This window comes from Pinus tabuliformis, chromosome 5_2 (genome assembly GCF_031772625.1).
Source record: "Pinus tabuliformis cultivar Carrire ecotype Pingquan chromosome 5_2, CPIR1, whole genome shotgun sequence".
NCBI classification, from domain to species: domain Eukaryota; kingdom Viridiplantae; phylum Streptophyta; class Pinopsida; order Pinales; family Pinaceae; genus Pinus; species Pinus tabuliformis.
The window spans coordinates 1,131,286,095-1,131,307,253 of NC_142306.1; the positions used below are offsets into that span (position 1 = coordinate 1,131,286,095).

Below are 21,159 nucleotides of genomic sequence, written 5' to 3' on the forward strand. Positions count from 1 at the left end.
TAACCATATCGGTAATCCTATTGTAAATCCAGGTAATGACAAAGTAGCCATATAAGGAGGACCAACATTTCCAAAGTAAGGAAAAGTACTAGGATTCTCGTTAGGAGGGGTTCCTAGGTTGATAAATTCCGGAACATTTGCCATTATATTCAACTTCAGTGAATTTTATTAACAATTTAAAACTAAAATTAACAATTCACAATTCACACCTAACAATTAAAATTCACAATTCACACCTATGGTCTCTAAAAGTAAAAACAAACAAATTAACACGCGCTATCAAATCTAGGAGTCAAACCATACACAAACAGTAACCTTCCGGACCGAAAACACTAGTTGGGGATGAAATCCAACATCGCTGAATTCAGTACAGAAGTGGCGGGTGGAGCAGTTACCCCGGCAACCTGCTTAATGAATAGACTGGACCAAGTTCCTCCCCTTTAACCGTCTCGAGTGAAGTGAACCCCCCAGAAAATCCAAGTGAGTCTAGCCGACGTCTGCTCCAGGTACAGTGGGATCTTCCCTCCACCGTCACCTTGGGTAGAACCCTAAAGATAATGGTCACTAAGTTTACCAACAACAACAAATGCACCTGGGGGAACAGTCTACACTCCGACAGCACGCAAGGGCAGAGTATCAAGCTCAATCCCCTTGCCGGCTCCTTGATAATAATCCAAGGTTTACCGACAAGTGACCCCTAGCTCCTCGATAATGGTTAATCCGAGGTTTACCGTTTGTAATACATGCATGTCTGGCGTCGTTCCCAATGAGAGAGGATTGATCCCCTCACTGGTTCGGACACGAGCTCGTGCTTCTCCTCTAAGAGGAGCTTTCCCAGAGTACAAATGAAACAATTGGATTTATCCTACCACAAGATGAGCTACTTGTTTGGTTTTGCTGTCTTGGAGAGTTAATTACTCTCCTACTCCAAGACACTAGCCTAAGCTATGTTGGTGTATCAGAGCCCTAGAAATGTAAAAATTACTAGATGAATTTTAATTAAGCGCTGTGTTATTAAGGCTATTTTTACTCAAAGGGGTAAATGGAGATGAAACCAATGGTGTTATGACCTGACTCAACTGAATGCAATCGAATATGATAATGTAATCTTTTCAATTCAATGAATCCTAACTAAAGTAAGGAGAGAGTTTCCATTCACTTCCGACAATGCAAAAAATTGATCACTAAGAGAAAATATAACAAATTCTCTAATGCACTAATTTCATCAAGAAAAACTAATGCAAATCAATTCCAAACCATTTTTTTTATTTTTATTTTATTTTTGTGTAAATTCAAATCAAAGAAAGCTGATCTAAATCTACGATTGATTTTCAGAATGTAAACTATGCAATTGTAATCTATGCACAATTCACTTGAAAAGTATGCAAATGTAATCTATGCACATTTTTCATTAATATTCTGAAAATGAGAATTCTAATTATGCAAATGTGATCTATGCAAGAGAATCCTCAAACACAAGATGATTCTAATGTAATCTAAGAACCAATCAAGTGCAAGTCGAGAAAATTGGGTGAGAGTTCCAAAGATCAAAAAATAAAAACACTCAAAGGCGATTAACACTCATACACAATTTAGCCCCCCCCCGGCGAATGAGGGGGAATTTTTTTTTGCAAAAACAAAAGCAAAAAGATGCAAAATTGTGAAAGGACTGAGAGAAACCTCCAAGTAATGACCAAAGGAAATAAAATCAAGAATTTCTCAAAAAAGAGTCTCAAAACACCCAATTGATGAAAGCTTAAAGCAGGAATGCCAACGAAACAAGCTTAGGTGAAGATCTTTGACAAGAGACTAATGGATCTGGGCAGTAAAAACTAAGAAAAAGTAAAATCTAAGAGAAAAAATGCAAAAAATGGAATTTTCTTAAATTTTAGCAAGGGACGCAGGCAACCCGTTAAGACAGGTGCGGACCCGCTCTGTGCACACAGCGACAGTGCGTATAGGGACGCACTGTGCAATACTCAGAGGGTGCGTCCTACTGGAAAATTCAAGAAAAACTAAATTGAATCTAACCCTAAGCTAACCCACCCAAAAACAAAGTCACAGAGCCAAAAACCAGAAAATAAATGACTTTTCTCAGAGCAAAGTTCATTCAAAGGAAAAGACTTTCACATCAATGGATTCCCCAGTGGAGTCGCCAATTTGTCAGGCGGAAAGAGTCGATAGTGCGGACACAACCAACCTCCCTAGGAGCCTAAGACTCTCTAGTGACAAACAAGACAAACAAGAGCAATCCTTCTCTAAACATGCGTTTACTATATAAGAAATCAAGTGTTTAGATCCTACCTGTAGTCCAACGCTGTTGTAGCAGTCCAGCCTCGCTGATCCGGATGAGTTCCTCCTTCACTTTGAAACCTGCATCCACTAACAATCAAACGATTAAATAGCACTTGATAATCTCATAGAATAAAACATATTTAACACATAGACCAAGGAGTACATGAAACAACTCATAAATAACAAGTTATTGAGAAGAATGGACTCATTTGCATTAATAGGTAACAAAAGGAACAAATACAACCTGAGCCTTGGTGTTGTGCAAGTCCCTCCCAGGGTCCATCAAGAGTTCTCCTTTACTTTGACAAAGCTCACCCACTTCCAAATAGAACAAGCAAAGATGGCAATCTCTCCTCACAAGCTTCTAAATGGGAGTCCTAATTCCAGCAGCATCTACCCATAGAAATGTATAGCTTCCAACCTCCCCTCCTTCTGGCCCAATGCCTGTATTTATAGTGCTCAAGAGGAAGTTATTCAGGTCCACCATCAATGGGATAATCCCCTCTTTGGATGGGATAGCTCCCTTATTGATGGGATAAGTCCCTCTTTGATAGGGGTACATGAACCATCTGGAGGCGCTCAATACACGTCAAACAACCTTCTAGAATGCTCTAGAAATGACCACAAGTAACTTTTTAAAGATGAAACTTGCGCATTTTGACCTTTACAGGGGGACGCACCTGCCCCTTTACATACAGAGCATCCAAAGACGCAGCTTTTGTGAACATTGGGTGCGTGCCCGCAGGTAAGGTTGAGAGAACCTGCATATCTAGAGATAAATACATTTATAAAGACTTTCTCTCTTTTTGGAGTTTGACATGGAGAGCAGAGGCATAAGACTTGCCTAAGAGGATAGCATGACTGTTGATAGAGCCATACTAACTGTAAATAGTCATGGTGACATTTTTTAGTGTAACATATGTACATACCTTTGCTTTCTGCAAATGTTTTACATGTTTGTAAAAACTCAAAAAATTAAAAAAATATAAAGAGGGTATGCCCTAAAAGAAAAATCAAAGGGCAAAGAGAATAAATAAAAGGTTAAAAAGATGAAAAATGAACCCCAAAGAAAATAAAAAGACCATGAAAGTGTGCAAGTCCAAATGCCACTGCTATTTTACATTTTGTATAATAAAGATTGTGTGAACTTGTTATTTATGCCACAATCCATGGTAACCAAATAGTTTAATCTTGGTTATTCCATGTTTTGAATTTCTTGTTTATAGATAGAGAATAAAATCTGACCAAACTGTTTAATCTTGGCAGATAAGTAGATAGGTAGAGTGAGTAAAAGGAGCTCAATAGTTTAACATGAGCCCTTAGATGTAATAAGGATAGACTTAGATAGATTCCCATTGTAAAAGAAAAGAGAAGTTTGATAAGGGTTTGCCAGTTTAAGTGCACCCTAATAAAAGAAGTAAAAATGGTAAATGTGTAGGTGGGTAACTAGATGATTGGTTGCAGAATTATGTATGATGAATGGTTAAGTTAAAAGCTCAAATATTTTACTTTCATCATCAAAAGCACTTAAATACATCGATGACAATGAAGACATTTACAACAGAGATAAAAGTCAAACTAATTAACCTCCTCACTCATTTTTCCCTAAATTTTACTAATTTCCCATAAATACTAAAGGCACCAACAACCTGAAAGTTAAAGGGGCTCAGAGCATTTCTCTGACTTTTGGATGGACCAGACCCTTGGCCCAATAACTTGTAAGGCCTAAGTTCTAAAACCCTTTCATAATTCATTCGTCTCCTTCAAATTCATTTCCTAAGAAAAATCACTATTTTACTTAGGAAAAATAAAGGTTCCTCAAAAAACCCCCCACAGACACATTTTAGCCTAAGTTATAATGTTAGATGATGAAATGAATTTTCGGAGACATTTACTTAGCGCTTTTTCCTTTTCATATTCATATTAATTTTTATTATTATTTAACTCCCAAAAAAAAAAAACCTTTTCCCGTATTAATTAGTTAGAATCCCAAAATAAGTAAATATTCCCACCCCATGGTTTGCAAAATAAACCATAATAAAAGTTAACTCAGTTGGGTTAATTGAATCAAATCACGATTAATTAAAAGCCAAAACCTCGAAGCGCTAATAAAAAGGGATTAATTAATCACTTGGATTAATTAATAACCTCTTTGTCAATCATATCACCCTCAATGTAATTAAAGTCTTTTAAATTATCATCGGGCCCCTTCATTAACTCCCCATCACTTCCCGCTACTGACTACCATCCGATCAAACTCCCCACATCCAATGGCTCTCGCCCATATCGCATAGACCTTTGGGCTGAATGTTAACTGTGCGATACGAGCGGTTTTGACTTTTCGTCGGCGCTACGTGTCACTCGATCTATGGCATCGCGTGACCCTCCGCCAAAACCGCCAACCTCCTAAAGGCAGCGCGATAAAAACCATTACCGCTCCCGTTTACCGCCTCCACAAATGACAAAGTGTCCCATCAATCAATTGCCACCAACTGTCATTTTCATTCACCCGCCAAAAATCATTGACTTTGTGCATAAAAACAAAAAATGTTCATTGTTTTCCCTTTTTTCCTGAGAAAGCGACTTCTGCCTTCCATGCACGCACATAGTACATCCAGTCTAGCAACTAACTTCCAATCGTCAACCGCCATTAGTTACTGAACTCCAAACCACTACGGACTATTGTGCGCACCCTGAAAAGTCTTCACTGTAGCCATTTGTCTAGAAAGTCGACCAAAAATAGGTATTTACTGCATTTCCCTCTCAGAAACCTTGTTTTGTACTAAATTTCCAATAAATTGATTTAAGTCCAAATTATTCAGTACAATTAAGCTATTTTCTTAGTCCCCAGCTTCCCGAAGCACCTTTTTCTCCTGAAATTCCTTGAAAACCCCCAACTTCCTTCCTTAAAAACCCAAGAACTATGGATGGAAGCTCCTGTTTCCCTAAACATTGCTCCAATCACCACTCCCCACAGGGATTTGTACTACCTCCCCTTGGCCGATAGAGATTTTCAAATCAAAGACCTTACTTTTGATTTCCCCTTGAAATTCTACTGCAGGTTCCGAGACAATTACCTGAACCGCTCTGATAACATAGGTCTTTGGGAGTCAAATCTACCGAAGTACCAATTCCCTTCTGTTCACATTTTCCCAGATATTGTCCACCAATGCCATGCAAATTACAACCCCAATTTGAGAGTTGTAATGTCCCCTAACCAGGAAATCCTTTTCACCATTACAGCCAAGTCTATTAATGAGATGTTGTAATTACAGCCTGACCAGAACCTCACTCCCCTTTCCATTGCAAAATTACTTGAGAAATCCACCAAGATGTCTAGTTTTGAAATTAGCAGAGTTTTTCAAACTTTCATTGATAAGAAGCACATGCCAAAAGACCCCCCTCCCTACATGTCATGCCTTTTCACTGACTTAGGCAAAGATATTGTTACCATGATTGCTTGCATTATGGGTTTCATCACCAGTGAGTATGTAGATGAATTAACCTTAGCCTTCATGACTATTTTTACCCCTAGTCAACCTCCTGTAGCCAAATTTGACTATGCCACATTTATTGCAGACAAGACACATGACCAATTCACGAGATTAAAGAACGAGAGAGTCTTTAAATATTCCATAGTCTTGTATCATATTTTTCTTTACTACCAGTCCGATAAATTCCCTTTCCCTGTCCAAAAACTTGACACCAGAGGGAATCCCAAGTCTATTGTCTTCTGGAATTCAATTTTTCACTATTCAATTTCTTCCCCTTATACATATTTTATTGATCAGTTTGTTCATCGTGTAACTACCATGTTGATAGGAAGTCCCCCTCCCAAAATCAGTGATGATATCAAAAGAATCCTTCAATTATCCAAGCAATACAGGGTCGGTGACTGGTACTTATACAAGAACAATACCGAGATCAGAGTTTATGGGTGTGAATTGCATCCCTACAAATTGCCCAAATATGTCCCCATGAGATTATTTGCCTTGGAGTACTACAGGCAAATGATAAACTCTGATCAAATCCACTTTATGAAAGCTAAGAAGAAAGGTCAGTTGAGGATAAAGGATCACTTAGGACCATTTGTTTGTAACAACAGAAAAGGAAGGAAAACAGCAGAAGAAATCCTTAAAAGAATGAGACTGAAAAAGAGTTTCATCTGGCCTTATGATCCTCACAGCTTCATCAGTGATAGAAGACAAAAGTATAAACTGTCCCCCTACATTCATCATAGAATTCCAGAGATAAAACAATATGCAAATAAAAATTAATGGGTGGAGGAAACACTTATAGAACCAAATAGCACACAAGTTGAAGTAGAGAATGTTATGAAAGATTTAGAAAAAAGACTTGATTTGGATTCCTTTGAATAGGTGCCTACAGAATCTTCATGGAGACCAACACAGGAGCCAAGTGCCCAGTCATCAGGACAACCAGAGACTTCAAAACTGAGGAAAGATTCAAGGTCAAAGAGCATTTCTAAGGAATTGACCCAAACTAAAACAAACATGGGCAATCCTCCCCTATTGCAAATTCCTCTCTGTTATCGGGAAATCTAGTGTCCACTCGGAGCTGCTAGTCCAACTAATATTGGTAGCTATCTTAGAAACAAACAAACTAAAACCACTTTCGTTTTCCTTTATGAAAAGTAGATAAGAGTGGAATGAAGGACACCAACCTCAGTCTTGCGCTTGGTTCCTTACTTGATTCCTCTCCTTTTTGACAGATCATTGTTGCTTCTCCTTCGTCTACCCAGCTTCAAAGAGCAACTGTGGAATCAAAGCAGTGTAATACTATCGAAGAACAGAGATCTACAATCATAAAAAATATAGGACCAGATATATATTGACCACACAAATGCATATATCATTAAACATACAAGAATGTGGAGGAAAACTTGAATAGCTTTATTAATAATCAAGAATAGCAAAGAGGATTACAACCAATTTTTCTGACCCAGCATCATCCTCTAGCATGAAATCCCTTCTTTCACCTCATGAAAAGCTTAGATCACCCAACACTATGATATTCCAACAAGAAACCAACAACACTTCCTTACAAGATACAAAATTCCAGCCTCTGGATCTCTGGGATGAGGGATCCATATATAGATGATTGCAGGGGCGTGAGTCAGCTTCTGGGATTCTGATTAGTGTCCTCTAATAGTTCTTGATTCCACTTGGAGATTGATGATCTCTTACTCATCCCTGGGCGAATTCAGAGAGGCAAGTGTCACAGGAGAAGTTTCTGGAAGATTCCATGATCATCCACCTCGCATACTACCTCTGCCATTTGTCTACTCTTGCCCATCGCACCCCATAAAAGGGCTTTTCAGTATGCATCACACCTCCGGTGTGCATTAGGTGGGATGCATCGCACTTTGACCATGGAGCGAGTGAGATGGTCCAGTTTTGACTAGTTCTGAGCAATTTTTCATGGAGAACTTCTGGGAGATGATGTAATCAGCTGACCTTGTTCTTTTAGGGTATGGAACAACAATTTTAGGGACTTAGGAGCCCTTGGTTTATGGACATGTTTGATTGGGGTTGCAGTGCCCAAAAATGTCTATAACAATTGCCCCCTAAAGCATGAGGTCGTTAATCTTCTGATGTCGGGTGAAATGCTTTATCATGAGACTGAAGTTTTTTCGAGCTGGAAGGTGACCTGTAATAAGATACAATACAATACATTATCTTCAATTATTTTTCATGATCTAGTTGAGGCGGGCATTCCCATGCTCAACTTTATAAATTCATTTTCATGTACATACGACAGACAACCATCTATGCGGGAGACTGATGATTCTAATAGAGTCATCATCCTTTGATTTGGATGATCGTCTGTGCAGCAACAATGTACATTTGATGTCCTTATTTTCCTGAATATATCGCAGCCTGGATGGATGAAACTAGATCTGGGGTCTTCAAACTTGTTCAATCTTCAATCGGAGTACAAGTCAATCCATGTGAAATATGTTCTGGAGTTGAACATGGAAAGACATCGCCTGATTACCAGCCAATGATGCAGCTGTTAACAGGCACGAGAGGAATCACCGATAATGATGATGACCCTCAAGGTACTATAGTACAATTCGCGTGGTGTGAATAAGGGACTTGGAGTCGAGCACCACGCAAAATATTTCAGTCAAAGGCCATTGATGTAAGCGTGTCACCGGAAGTGAGAAACTTGCCATTGAGGCATGCAAGCTTCAAAGTACTGAAGGGGTTGTTCCTAGGTCGACTTCTTGGATAATGAGCTGATATCGACAAGAAGTGACTCACCGTAGTAGGGCCCTAATGAATCCCACATCTATGACAAGGAATGGAGTAAATGATTTTGGAGGTGAAAACGGTCTGATGATACAGGGTTCAGGGTGGCGGTCATGAAATAATGGAGCGTGAATGTATTGCAGCGGATCAGACACAGGTGAATTCTCTGAGTGACTTCTCTTGAACATACCGGCAACACTGACATGATGGATTGGTAGTGTTAACCCAAAATTTGGATGGTGTGATGGACCAATGGTGATATGACCAGTGAACGGAACAACCCAACCCGACTCGGATGCGGAGTGAAAGTGTCATGTTCAAGAGCGACTTGCTACCAATAAAGTTTCTTCAAGTTTTCTTCCCAAATTTTCCCAAGTCATTGCTGACTAGTACCTCTTTATTTTTGTCAAGATTGAGGAGGATAACATATGCTTGTTCTATAATTTTCCCTACGGGAAAACCCGTCGCTATATTTTAACAAGCCTAGCGACAGTGAAACTCATTCTTGTCTGTATGGACAAGTTTGTCTGTATTCGGTTTTAACGAGTTTAACGACAAAGATAACTCGGTCCTTTTCAATTTTAGAGAGTCTAAAAGGGATGTAAAGGAAACTCCAATAATCCTTTTTCATCATATAATCCCTTAAGTCCGAAAAAGTATAAAATAATACGAAAGGAATGAATTTTCAGTAATTTTAATGAGCCGAACAAGACAAGCACTCGATCTTTTTCTGTAATAATCCCTCAAGTCCAAAAAGATTAAAATCTAGAGGAGGGATATCACTTCCGGTCGTTTTAACGAGCTGGAGAGGCCAATCGCTCGGCAATATTTTCATATTTTATGAGTCAGGTGAAAGAGCTTAAAGGAGACTCGTTTTTGAGGAACAAGTGATAATTTCAGGTAGCAACTAATTCCAGGTAAGGTTTGGAATTTTCCAATCACGGCAATGTCACAAGGATGGTTAACAGGATCACTCTTCACAGCTGTTCCTCAAAAGGGGTAAACAATCAAATGGAGGTGAATGATTGGCTAAAATAGAGCGGAGGTGATGATGAGAACACGACCAAGGCTCAAAAGCTGATGATAATGCATTCACAATGGTTATTTACCAGAAATTGGTTCATTTTTTAATGAGCTTAAACTTTGAGGGAACGTTTGCTCATTGCTTATGTTTATTTTTTAACAAGCTTGAACTCCACATAAGAACTGCTCGTGGCGGGTTTATTTTTTAATGAGCTTGAACCCTGTGGTAACACTGCTCATAGTGGGTTTATTTTTTAGCGAGCTTGAACCCTGTGGTAACACTGCTCGTGGTGGGTTTATTTTTTAATGAGCTTGAACCCTGTGGTAACACTGCTCGTGGTGGGTTTATTTTTTAGCGAGCTTGAACCCTGCGGTAACACTGCTCGTGGTGGGTTTATTTTTTAATGATCTTGAACCCTATGGTAACACTGCTCGTGATAATTTTGCATGCCCCCAGCATAATAACGCAAATCGAGGTGCATGCCCCCCAAGCTTCATTGCATTCAACTCGATGATTGGAATGAAGGTTTACCTCCGAGATCTTTGAAAGACTCGACTTGGAAAGGGAGTTGTTTCATTTTTTAATGAGGTTGACACAGTAAAAGAACTATCCTCATAAATCCTTGTTTCATTTTTTAATGAGGCCGACACGAGATAAGAATTGTCCTCGGAATCCATCGTATTTACAGTATTTGATAGAAAATAAAAAACTGAAGGATGATTAAGGTCACTGGAATTATCTTTGTGGTAATCTGGAAGATGGGAATGATGGTGGTGATCTTCCCATGGTGCCTCTCCTATCATTATTGACTGAATGATTCTTTTGTCTATAGAATGTACATGCGACCAAGGATCTGAAGAGGTACCATATTCCTTAGACCTATCTATCCAAACACTCGATGAGCGTTGATTTGGGCTTGCCCCCCAGGCCAAGAAAATTGATTGCTACAATATTTCTAAAATGGCGATGATCCATGCTGTCAAAATGTTCGGGAATCTTCTAAATCTAGAAGATATCATATTGTAGGTTCCCACCGTGGCCACTTCCGCCAGATTGTTTGAAGGCGGTAAGGCAAAATTACCCATCAATATAGGGTCTTTTAGTAGGCCTACTCTGATATTTTGAAGTGCCTGAGAGCTTCCATGGATCATCGGAATGCTTCCCGTAACTTGTGAACTATTGGGGAGAAATGTTTGTTGGTCGATGATTGTAATTCCTCCTTAGAAGGGAAATGAAATCTTCGTGAAGTAGGTCGACACAATGGCAGCCATAACATATATCCAGGGCCTTCCCAGTAGGATGTTGTAATCGAGGTTTCTGTCGATAACTTCAACATCAATTTCTACTATTCTACCCCCCAGTTCGACTTGCAAGTTACCTAAAATCCCATATGTGGTGTATGTTTGTCCATCAATTGCTTTTAATGTTGTCGAAGATCGCGACAAGGGTGGAGATCCTAAAGTTTTCCAGCAACTCATCGACATAATACATGTAGATGCCCCCTCATCAATAATTGTTCGATGAACAATTTTGTTGAGGGCTTTCACTTGAATGAGGAAAGCTAGTTGAGCTGGTAACTGAGGGTCATATCCTCTATGATTAAAGGACACAAGATTGGAATCCGTTGGGTCAATCCCACCTATTGCTGATAATAAAGCCTGCTTTTGGGAGGGGCAATTTTGCAGTACCTCAAGTGTCGACATAGCGGATGGCGATTGGGCCAGATCCTCCACTATATTATAATGCTGTGTTGCTCTGGCATGAGGATTAAATGTCGATTTGTGTACTACTCCCTTTGGCAGTCTTATCGTTAGTTCAGGAATGATGGGTGGCACAACTTCAGTCGAAGTTGTTGTCAAACTATTGGGTTGATCATTGGCCTTGTTGTCCGACAGCTGTGGATTCCCGTAATCTTTATTCCTTGTCGATATCAAAGCATCGTTTTGCTGCTTTGAAACCGACAACATTAGCACTTGGGATGGGGAAGCATTGTCACTAGCAACTAGATTTGTTCCTGGATTGGGAAACAGATCAGTCAATACTGCCGAGGTTTTTGAATTCTTGAAGAGTTTTCTAAGCTCAGCTTTATACGAACATTCTCTTGTCCAATGATCCTCATCACATATTAGGCATGGACGATTTGGTTTCGTTTCTCCATAAGGGTTTGCAGAAGATTTTTTAGGGGACGACTCTTCCTGTTTTTTCTTCTTCCCTTTCTTTTTATTCTTGCCTCTTGGTTGCTTGGTTTCTTTGCCTTTGTCAGTCAACATGGCATTTACTTCCAAGGTGAGAAGTTCTTCATTTGCATTTTGACCTGAAACCGTACGGGATTTCTTCGACTTAGATTTTGTGTTTTTCACGCTGGTCATTCCTATCACGCTGTCCCCGACATGAGAGTCTTTGTTTGATTTAGGAGATGGAGGAATGAAAAATTTCGATCTAGGAGCATCATGGATTTTATCGTAGAGCATGCTAGACTGAGTATAGATCAAGTCTAGATATTGTGCACGAGCAATTACTTTCTCTTCAGTGACAACTCCTCCCTTTACCACATTTTCCGTAATAGAAGGTAACAACAAATTAATAAACCATTCAACCAATAGCTGATCAGGAACATATGTTTTTACGATTCTACGATGACGTCGCCACTCATGAACATGATCGGATATGTGAGTGGCCGTCATTTGCTTGAAATTGGTAAGAAGCTTTGTTCTCGTTTCGTACCTTATGGGTAACTGAAAATGGGCTAAAAAGGTTGTGGCTAGGGCGCTGAAGTTATCAAACGAAGCTCTAGGCAATTCGATATACCATTTTGCTGCCAGACTAGTTAACTTTCTCTGAAAAAGGCGAAGCCTGATCAAATCATCATTTAGAGTGTTAGATGAGAACCACAGGTGAAAGGTCATCACATGATTCGACAGGTCTTCACTCGGATTTCCATTAAATTTAGGAATATCTGATGGAAGTTTATGAGCAATCGCTGGCCACCAAGGGGCATAAGCTATTGGATCGTTTGTTAGCCAATTTAAATATGGTAACTCCAAAGTTGCCACGAAGGGCAACTGTTGGTTCAGGTTCGGCGAAGCATACCCAAGATAAGATGGGATTGCCTGAGCAGTGGGTCTTTGCATACCAGCATAGTGCATTTGATGTTGATAACTTTGGTAAGGTTGTTGGGCATAACGATTGTGAAATGGTTGATGTTGATCGTTTTGAATATACGGCTGCCCATTACTTGCAAAGACTTGGTGCTTAGATCCTTGGTAAACTTGTTAGAATTATGGTTGTTGATATTGCACCAGCCACGGTTGTGAGACTATGTGTTGTTGTCCAATACTGGCTGTTTGACCAAGATGAGGGGTAATGGTACCCGTTTGAGCCTGGGTCACTCCAGTTAAGGAGCCACTAACCGATGATTGTGGTGGTGTCACATGGACAAGGGGCTGTTGGATTGAGAACTGAGAGACCCGAGGTTGGCATACAACAGGTAACGCTTGTACTTGCGACACCATCACAATAGCCGGTGTAGTGGGGATATTTGACATAGGCAAACTTTGTTGCATTGAGTATACAACTCTTGGTTTTTGAGGCAGTATTGGTATCCAACCACTGGATGTAATTCTAGCATAACCTGAATTTTGTTGTGAACTCTCGTATGTTTGACCTCCCAGAGGTGACAATGAAAGGGCATATTGCCCTCCATACGCCAGTAATCTGGTGCTTAAGGGAATTATTTTCCTTTGAGGACCAGATTGCCCAAATTGACATTGCAAAGGATCAATCGCTGAGACTCAACATAAGAGATTCCAGATATTATTCCAGATGAACAAACGGGAATAGACCATACCGTCGAAACAGCCCCTGGATGAATTCCATCCAGTGATTGAGAGCTAGTTGTGAAAGATGGCACTCTGGCGAAGATTGTTGGAGTGGCAGCAGGAAACTCTGCCGCTGCTGTGTCAGATGACACAGTCCTAGATGTCAACGGTTGTTCAGATATATCTAGTCTATCCAAAAGATTTCCTAGCGATTCTACAGGAACTTCTGATAGCGGTAGACTAATTTCTAATGAAGAAGGATACAGGGTGATCCCAACTCCAAATTGCGATGGAGTACTAGATGGTGGATCCTCCACAATCTCTTCTATAGCAATCAAACCAGGTGGAAGAGGTAGACCGTCAGGTCCGTAAAATACTTCTGGTGCCGAAGAAGGTATATTTTTTGCAGCGACTGATGTTTGGGGAACAACACCTTCCGAATCAGCTATAGATTGAGCTAGTTCATGTATACTAGGATCAGTTCTACTGTCCTCCAATGGCTGCGGAACTTCTTCTGTACAGGCAGGGGTACCAGAAATGTTTGGAGTAACCGGAGTCTCCGACGGTGTCGGAACACTGGTTCCAACCCGACTAGGAGACTTTGATCTGGTTAAACGAGTTCGCTTTGTCCGGAATAGTTTTGATTCTGGAGACAAAGATGGTTGACTTGTAAGCCTCCGCGAACGATGAGGCTTCAATTGACTTTCTTCCACGATTGCGGATTACTCGGTCAACTAAAAATAAAGGGGAAAATGTTTCCGAATTAAATGAATTTTAGACGCTTTGACATAACTTGTTTTTTCAATTTTTAAGAGTCGAGAAAAAACAAAAGATGACTCTAGTCGCCTTCAATTTTTAATGAGCCTGAAGTGACAAGTGCTTAGATGGACCTTTTCCTTTAAGGAGTCTGAAAAGGAATGAAAGAGACTACTCTGGAAATTTAGACAGAGGGATTACCAAACCAATCACAAAACTGTAGAATACTTTTTATGGTACAGCAGTCAATCTTCCCGAATGCTGTGTTTAGTGCATTGCGATCGATAGGGTGGCAGACACAGCTTCCTATGGATAAAGGATATAGCCTATTATGGTCTCCCAATATATACTCGACGGTACATGGGAGCACAAGTCTGTAGTGGCACTTGTCATCTCAAAAATGGGGAATCACCCAACCAACAGTGAAAGCGACAGTTACCAGGCTTTATGACGCCGGAATACATCTCTAGCCTAGACTTCTAGATGTTGTGCATTAGGTTCCAAAGCATTTTTAGGTTCATTAAATTTATTTTATAGTTGATCTTTCTTAATAAATTTTCCTTTCAGGTTCACCACGTGATGTAGATGTACAATTCCTAAATTGCAATCTAAGATGATAAAAAATCGTTTAATCTTCTTTTTGCAATGAAAATCCTAGCTACTAAAAAAAGAGAGATGATATTCTTTCAACATAGAGCAGAGAGAACACAATAGATGCACTATCCTAAATCAAACCAACAAGTAGTCTAAATGCAAATGCACATGCATGTATTTGTTTTCAGCTTTCTTAATGTGTGGATGACAAGAAGAATGCTAAGTACAAATCTGAATTATCTTTCAAAGCGACAGTACTAACAAATTTCTCTTCAAAACGAAAGGAAGACAATGACGACACTTTACTATTTTGAATTGAAAACTACTTTCAACACTTGAAAAACTACTAATTCAAATCAAATACAAGATTAACTGTATAATCGACCATCCATAACAATAGAATTCTTTTCTTTGACTGAAAACGATACTTGCGACACTTTCAAATCAAAAGATGACAGTTCGACTATGCTACTACTTTGTAAAAGAGAACTGAAAATGACGGAAAATACATAAAAACATTCACAGTTCTTTGCACAATGGAGGTGGAGTGATGGAAATGAATGGGGTTTCCATAGTGGTATACTAATCATAGACAGCAAAACTCTAGAATAGCGCTGAAAAGAATGAAGAAAAACCAAGACCTGGAGACAAAATTAGCCTTTTCTGATCATCTCACCGATAACACAGGGAAACAAGGATGCATCCCACCCACTGCACACGGGAAGTGTGATGCATCCAGATTTCCTTGAAGAGAGGGTGCGATGGTACTAGGACGAGACTTTACTTGGCTCTTGGTCATAGTTTGCAGCTCAGTTCAGGGATTTAGGCCGAGCAAATGATGTACAGTAAATGGAAATCACAGAGGCTGATCTAATGAGGTTACTAGAACCACCACTAGGGAAATTAGAAAGTTTGCAAATCGATTGTTCAGTTTATAAACAAAACCCAGAGATAGACTGAAGCAGCATTGATCTACTTTGCACTTGCGTAGCAAATGCAGTTCGAAGGCTAGCTGGCTTGACTTCAGGTTCCGTCTGTAAGTTTATAAAACAAACAAACATAGACAAACAAACAATCTATTCGATCCCCCGTGGAGTCGCCATTTTGCTATTGGGAAATCTAGTTTCCACTCGAAGCTGCTAATCCCACTAAGACTGGTAGCTATCTTAGAAACAAACAAACTAAGCCACTTTCGTTTTCCTTTATGAAAAGTAGATAAGAGTGGAATGAAGGACACCAACCTTAGTCTTGTGCTAGGTTCCTTACTTAATTCCTCTCCTTTCTGACAGATCCTTGCCGCTTCTCCTTCATCTACCCAGCTTCAAAGAGCACCTGTGGAGTCAAAGCAGTGTAATACTATCGAAGAACAGAGATCTACAATCATAAACAATATAGGACCAGATATATATTGACCACACAAATGCATATATCATTAAACATACAAGAATGTGGAGGAAAACTTGAATAGCTTTATTAATAATCAAGAATAGCAAAGAGGATTACAACTAATTGTTTTGACCCAGTGCCATCCTCCAGCATGAAAGCCCTTCTTTCACCTCATGAAAAGCTTAGATCACCCAACACTATGATATTCCAACAAGAAACCAACAGCACTTCCTTACAAGATACAAAATTCTAGCCTTTGGATCTCTGGGATGAGGGATCCATATATAGATGATTTTAGGGGGGTGAGTCAGCTTCTAGGATTCTGATTAGTATCCTCTCTCTGATAGTTCTTGATTCCACTTGGAGATTGATGATCTCTTACTCATCCCTGGGCGAATTCAGAGAGGCAAGTGTCACAGGAGAAGTTTCTGGAAGATTCCATGATCATCCACCTCGCATACTACCTCTGCCATTTGTCCACTCTCGTCCATCGCACCCCATAGAAGGGATTTTCAGTATGCATCGCACCTCCTGTGTGCATTAGGTGGTATGCATCACACTTTGACCATGGAGCGAGTGAGATGATCCAGTTTTGACCAGTTCTGAGCAGTTTTTCATCGAGAACTTCTGGGAGATGATGTAATCAGCTGACCTTGTTCTTTTAGGGTATGGAACAACACTTTTAGGGACTTAAGAGCCCTTGGTTTATGGACATCTCTGATTGGGGTTCCAGTGCCCAAAAATGTCTATAACACTCTCAATGCGGAACGAAATCAAAAAATAAGTAGGAGTGAGGCTAGTCCCTCAATAGTGCCACTAGACCAGGTATATGTTAAAAGAATGAGATTGAATCCTCTGTCCGAATAGGAGTATGAAGAAACCAGAAGTGACACAGTATAGACCACAGTAGTAGGAGAGACACCATCTTCTTCTCAAACTCAAATACTAAATAGGCAACCAAGTGTGGAAGTGTCATCATTCAGAGTATCATCAGAGCAAAGCCAGGATTTGAAGGAAAAGTATAAAGAGATTAAGGCTAGGAATGAGTAGCTCAAAGCTCAAACCTATGCCAAATATCTAAAAATGACTCCTACAAATCAAACAAGGTTGATGTCAACTTTTGACATCAAAGAGGGAAAAATGCAGATGAGCTTCTTAAAGCCAACGTTACAATAGCCACAGTCCATGGCTGATTACTTAAAGACCAATTTTGAAGTTCTTACTAAAGATATCTATCCAATTGATCAAATTGAGCCCCACAAGCAAACGGGTGAGATGGTCTACTCCAATTTAACCAGTAAAGCCATCATTGCACATCAGCTGCAAAATTCTTTGAACAATACTACAACACAATTACTACTAGAAAAAGCCTCTTCTCAGGCTAAGGACACTAGAATAAAGTCATTAGAAGACCTAGTGATTGAGTTGGGTCATAATCCCAAAGATGTTAAGGCAGTTGAGAGAATAATAAAAAAGAAAAATGAAGACATTGTTGCACTCAGAAAACAACTCAAGCTCCCTCCCCTCATACATCCACAAACTATAGAATTCATTGAGAAATAGAATAAGGAGGAACTTATGGACTTGGTCCTTAAGTTAAACGAACAGCTGAAAGAAATAGAACAAGAATTGGAAAAAGCTTTGTAGTCTAAACAAGGTGAGTGGACCACCATGCCTCAGACTGTAATACCGATAGTTTCTATAGCGGTGCCATCTACCATTGCAACGTCTTTGGCACCCAACATTCCTCCAGCAATAGCTCTTCCAGTGAGAACAACAACAGGTACTTCTGAAGCAGCAACAAATTCAACAAATCAAACAGAGGACTTAATCAAGTCCATGGAGGAAATGAAAATCCAAGCAACTAAGATACAGAAATTAAAAGAAATGGTTACTAGCTTGGAGCATAATTATGAGATATCACATATGAACTACACTGAAGAAGAAAGAAAGAACAGAAGGATGACTGATAGAATAAAAACTTTAGAGAAGGACTTAACATTTGAAAAGCCCTTAAGAGATATCAGAGAGATTTTATGGACCAATATCATTAATTCCATTAATGATATTTGGTCTTCAATTCAGATTATCTTTGAACAAATTGATTTAATGAAGCTAGCTACAGAGGCTATACAAAAGACTAGAGAAGAATTGGGGGGGGGGGAAACCTCAAGAGGCAATCCAATTAATCAATTTCTTAAACAGCCAAAGCAGGGAAGAACTAGAACAAAAGGATATAGAAGACCGGACTAGTACCATCCTTGAAATTAAGAAAGTTCTAACCAAAAAGAACTTGATGCTTAACCTAGAAAGAAGATGTCAAAGTATCCAAGAAGACATTGATGCGTTTATGATAAAATATAACATTCTGAAAGAGAAAGGACTTCCAAACTCATTGGTCATAAATGACAAGCTAATGAAACATGAGGACTACATTGACATACTGCACTAACAAGCTAGAAATCAAGTCATCTCTTCAACAGTGAAAGCACTACCCACAGGAAAAGTGCTATATGATGGCTTAGAAAATCTTTTCTATATTGAGCATGAAGTGAAACACTTGTTCACAGCTCAACCCAATTTTGCAAAGCACACTGAGGCTGATGAAATATACAGAAAATTGATCAGGATGAAGATACCCAAGGAAGATTGGTGGGTTGATATGCTCGAAATCCTGTAAGTTACTATGGTAACTCTGAGGTAAAAGAAAATATTCACTGAGGTAAAGTCTGGTAAAAAGGTAAAGAGTATCAGAAAACAGGTAAAGAGTATCAGTAGGGAAAAGTAAACAAGAATCTAGCACACAATTACCAAAGCAACAGCAAGAGGCAAATTCGAGCTTCAACCTCCAGCTCTTCCATGAATAAAGGGACAACAGCAATCAATTTTACATCTATCTCTATATTTTTGTAAAAGATATTTTGTATTCCCTAGAATAAATCTCATGTAGTTATGAGATATTTTGATGTAATTTTTGTATAAATACTTCTCCATTCGAAGTATTGAGGGTGGATTCTATAACATCTCTATAAGTCTATGTTGTAAAGTTAAGAAAGCTATTGTAATCAAATCTGGATTTTTTTCTAGAAAAGGAATGAAAGTTGAGGACATTTCATCAGATTCTCGTGCAGTATAATTCCAAATAAGTATTCTATCCTTGTGATTTTATGTGTTTTCTATATGTTTCAATGTTTCATGCATCTGAAATCTAAATGGTAAAATAGTCAAAGTATATCAGAATTAGCTTTATTTCTCTCTGCTATCAACAGTCTACCATTTATATGTTTTCTTCTAAACTATTTCGATAAAGGAATTCTTAACTGCTCCTCTATCCCTGTAGTTTTCTCTAATAAGTCCCTAGTATAGGATTCTTAATTTCCCTCTAGTTTTGAGAAGAAATATCATCCATTCAAGCCCCAAAGTTTGTTTTTATTCCGCTATCCTGTCTTTTGAAATCCTACCTCAGCAATTTGACTTGATCCAATGAATTATGCCTGATTGACTCCATAGCCCAATGGCCTAGAAGCCTAGTTTGCCCATTTGTTTCAGGACTCCACCACTCTCAAACAAAACAAACTCACTGAACATTAATACTAGCCTAAAATCTTTTCAAACATAGCTAAATCATAAAGAGAGAGCCCTCTCTAGACTTAGGTGGGCTAGCACCCAAGTCTAAAAGTTGGTTTGTAGTTACCTTGGATCCTTTCCTTCTTTTAATAACTTCTAAGGAAAATTTGAGTGATAACACTACCCACTCAGATTGATTTGCATATCTTTCGATCTCTGGTATGGGGTGGTGAATATAAGGTCCCAACTTGGCCTTCTTTCTTAATCTGGTCAAAAATTCTTGAGGGTTATACCTCCACATGAAACTCTGTTGGAACTTCGTTTGTTGCAAAATTTGGTCTGCTTCCTTCCCTGCTTCTCTAGAATTGTAGATGAAGGGACCTAACTGGCTTTTTACTTTGAATTGTGATCTTTTCTTGGCAGAGACAAAATTTATCTCATCAGAGTTCATTATTTGCCTATAGTATTCTAGAGCAAATAACCTCACAGGGAGGTATTTGGGTATTTTATATGGTGCAAGCTGGCAACCATAAACCCTTATCTATGTGTGGTTTTGGTAAAGGTACCAATCTCCCACTTTTCTTAGTTTGGACAACTGAAGGACCCTTTTGATCTCTGGACTTATCCTAGGTGAAGGGCTTCCTTTCAACAAAGTCATGACTGGATGGACAAAATAATCTATGAAATCTGAATAGCTCTATGGTGACTCATACTTATGGAACAGTGGGGTCCAAAAAATGACAGACCTAGGTTGGCCTCTGGTATCCAACTTCTGGAGGGGAAAAGGAAATCTGTCTGGTTGATACTATAGGAACATATGATAGAGGACAAATGAGTATTTTAACACTCATTCATTGTTCATCTTGGTGAAATGTTCATTCATTCTCTCAGCTATGAACTCAGCATAATTGTACAAAACAACAGGAGGTTGCCCTGGGGTATAGATTGACATGAAGGCTAGGACAAGTTCATCAACATTTTCATCACCAAGTAGCCTAGGACACGTCATATCATGGTGATGATTTCTTTTCCCCCTTCAGAGAACATGGCATAAAGATATGGGGAGGGGTGTCACACGGAATCTGTCAAGGGTGCGGACACGACTGACCTTCCTAGAAGTCTAAGACATTCTAATGACAAACAAGACAAAATGGAGTGATCTTTCTCTAAATACACCTTTTACAACATGAAAACTACAAGTGTTTAGGCTTACCTTATTCCAAAACGCTGTTGTTGAAGTCCGTTCTTGACGATCCGGATGAGCTCCTCCTTCAAGTCAATTCCTGCAACCACAAACAAACAAACAATTACCAAGCACTTGCATTTCATATAATAAAACATATATTCAACATGCAGACCAAGGAACACATGAAATAACTCATTAACACAAGCTATTGAGAAAAATAAACCATTTTGTATTAATAACGAAACAAAGAAACTCTTA

The 21,159-nt window shown here is 39.2% G+C and overlaps 1 pseudogene; it reads right to left on the bottom strand.

Moving 5' to 3' along the window:
- The window catches only part of LOC149163179 (xanthine dehydrogenase 1-like), a 167,230-nt pseudogene that overhangs the window by 93,347 nt on the left and 52,724 nt on the right, over positions 1-21,159 (bottom strand).